Source organism: Otolemur garnettii, unplaced genomic scaffold (genome assembly GCF_000181295.1).
Source record: "Otolemur garnettii isolate 467f Iridium unplaced genomic scaffold, OtoGar3 scaffold00031, whole genome shotgun sequence".
Lineage (NCBI taxonomy): Eukaryota > Metazoa > Chordata > Mammalia > Primates > Galagidae > Otolemur > Otolemur garnettii.
In genome coordinates, this window is record NW_003852426.1 from 931,396 (window position 1) to 934,423 (window position 3,028).

Genomic DNA, 3,028 nt, shown 5'->3' on the forward strand with positions numbered 1-3,028 from the left:
AAAAAAAAAAAAAAAAAAAAAGAAGAAGAAGAAGAAAGAAAAGAAGAAAATGTGGAAGCACTTGAGAGGTTGAAACAGAAAGAACAGTGGCAAAAGTTGTATGAAGAGAAATGGAGAGAAAAACAAAAACACCAGGAGGAAAGGCTAAAAGCTGCTCTGGAAAGAGCAGTAGCACAACCAAAGAAAAGGCTGGGAAGCCAACTTATGCATCGTTCAAAACCTCCATCTGGTAACAAATGTAAACTACTTGTAGGCCAGGATACAAGCACAAAAATACAAGAGGAAGAATATTTTTTTTTACTTGCAAAGGAGCAGTTAAGACATTTCATTGCCAGAATGTTTTAGGTATATTTTGTAGATTTTGGCTTTCAGTAATGGCAACATTCTGCCCCATATATTAGCCTCATCAGTTTGAGGAAGACAGACCCTGATTTTAAGAGCTATAGGATTAAGAAATGAGTTATTTTATTGAAGCCTTCTCGCATTTATATTGTGAAATATTACTCTATATAGCCAAACATTTATGTCTATACTTTGAGTTGTCTCAGGGATACAAATCTGAATTTATTGACAAAACTATATGACAAATGACTATTCAAATATAATCATGGCCATTTTCTGATGGCCATTATTATGACATTTTCTCAACTTCTTTGTAGGGAAGTTCATAGCATTTCGTTATCACTATAGAATATACATTTTAACAATGCATAACTCCAAAATATCCGGGTTTAAAACTTAAGTAAAAACCATTAGATTATGGTCTCAGAACATAACTGTGAGACTGGTTTCTATTTTATATTAAGTTCTCTTCAGAAAACTTTATTCTCTTAAGTGAACAAACCATATGAATGATAAAACCAACACATTGTACCCCACAATTGCATTAATGTACATAGTTATGATTTAATAAAACAAAACAAAACCAAACAAACCACATGTATGCCTTCAGCATAAATATAAGTCCACAATTTTGACTGTGCCCTATCTCCACAATCATTTTAACTTATGGATGATGTATCCATTTCGGCTATAATATGTGCATTTACCTTATATCAATATAAATTAACGTGTACTTTATTGACTAAGTAAAATATATAAGCACTAAGAAAATGTTTAGCTTTATACATGTAAAATGTGTCTCAAAAATAACTTGAAAAGAAAAAGTTGCTTTTAAAAGGTCTCAGTTTTGGTCTAAAATTTACCTTCATAAAAGTTTCTAAAACATGTAAATAATCATCCCTTACAGAAAAACAAAAACCAAAGCAGAATTGGGCTTACAAAAGAAAGCCAACTTACGTGTATTTGGGTGGCTTTTAATTAATTCTGTGAATAGTTGTTTCAATATCTGAGCTTTGCACATAATATCTGAGTATGAATAGTTCACAAGTCAAGTTGGAAAAACAAACAAACCTTTATTGTCTAGAAACATATACATATGAAACAGAAAAGATTCTATTCTCTCATTTCCCTATCTTCTTCCTCTTCTTCAACACCTCTGATACAAAGGACATTATTATATCTGTAAATAGAAAAACAGTCCATTTTTGTTGTTCCAACCAGAAATTATGTGTCATCTGAACTATTACTATAGTTTTTCATTATGAAAATACTGAATGCTACATTTGTAACATATCATACTTAAAAAAAAAAAAAAGAGTTGCAATGGCCTTTTTTTTTTTTTTTACCACATGGCTATTATGCAATGACATCTTTATGATTTTCCAAAAGAAATAATTACTAGAATTTGGAAGTTTGAAGCTAGTATAGAAAATGAGTATAACAAACATCCTTAACAGCACCAGTCCCAACTAAAATTCAGAACTAACCTCCTCCAATTAAAGACACTGAAAAAGATTATAGCTAAGAGCCAGAAAATTTAATATTGACACCAGAAAAATCTTAAGGTGAACAGCTTCAAAATATTTAAGCCTTACCTTCGACAAGTTTAATATTTCAAAGACTTCTGAATTCTGGTTGTAAAGTATTACGTTAAATTAACAGTGATTTTTGTTTTTTTAGTAATTCCAAAATTGTGCTAAATTTTAAACAAGTATTTCCGATGCTCACCAGTAATTCCTTCTATAAGTGACTGCTGTTTGTTACCTTATTAAAACTTCATCCAGATGTCCAGACAATGCCCTATCTATGTATTCTTTTGTATTTGCAAGCTTTCAATAAAAATAAATATATTAGTATAATCATACAGGAGGAAAATAGGAAAACTCACTTAATGGTGAGAGAATTAACTGAGACCTATGTATACCAATAACTCAAATTTACCTATAATTAATAATTAGAAGCTTAGCTTTCTGTTACCATTGTAGTACTTTTGTGGTTTCATATATACTTTCAGTAAAAATAACAACAGTGTAGAACTAATATATAATAAAGCTTGTTTCAATTAAAAAAAAAAAGAAAGAGTCTGATTAGCCTAGTTTAAGTACATCCATGGGGGGAAAAGGACATTTTAACTACAGCTGGTTGTGACTGTGCACAGGTAATTCCCCCCAAAATCGAATGACTCTCATCAGTGGAGGAGAGAATGGGTGCAAAATGGTCAAACCCCAGAAAACATCCACAATATTCCCATTTTGTCTTCCTAACCTCAATTTCCTACTTGTACTAATTATTCATGATAGGGATCCAACATATCTTCTGAGGTTGTAAAAAAGATATATAAAAGTAAATCCACTTGGACAGAAATTTTTCCCCAAAAAGATTAGTGTTTGGGGGGAAGTGTGGCCTTTCTTACCCTTCAGTATTAAATATAAGGATTAAAGAAAAATACCTATTACAGTGCCTGGCATATAGCAAGGTTTATTAAATGTTTGTCCCACTTCAGCCCCTTCCATTCACCCAGTAATGTGCTGGAGCCAGCTCATGACAGCTTATGAGAACAGATCATTATATTTCCAAGAATATTATGAGCCAATTGATGAAACTTTGGTAGCTTAAAGTTGGTCTTTGTAGAAACAGAAAGATATGATCCCTTTTTTCACTCATCATATGGGTCGTGGTCAACTCT

At 31.7% G+C, this 3,028-nt stretch overlaps 1 pseudogene; it reads left to right on the plus strand.

Annotated features, from left to right (window-relative positions):
• The window catches only part of LOC100949018, a 4,019-nt pseudogene extending 3,674 nt beyond the window's left edge, over window positions 1-345 (plus strand).
• Window positions 346-3,028: the final 2,683 nt, after the last annotated feature.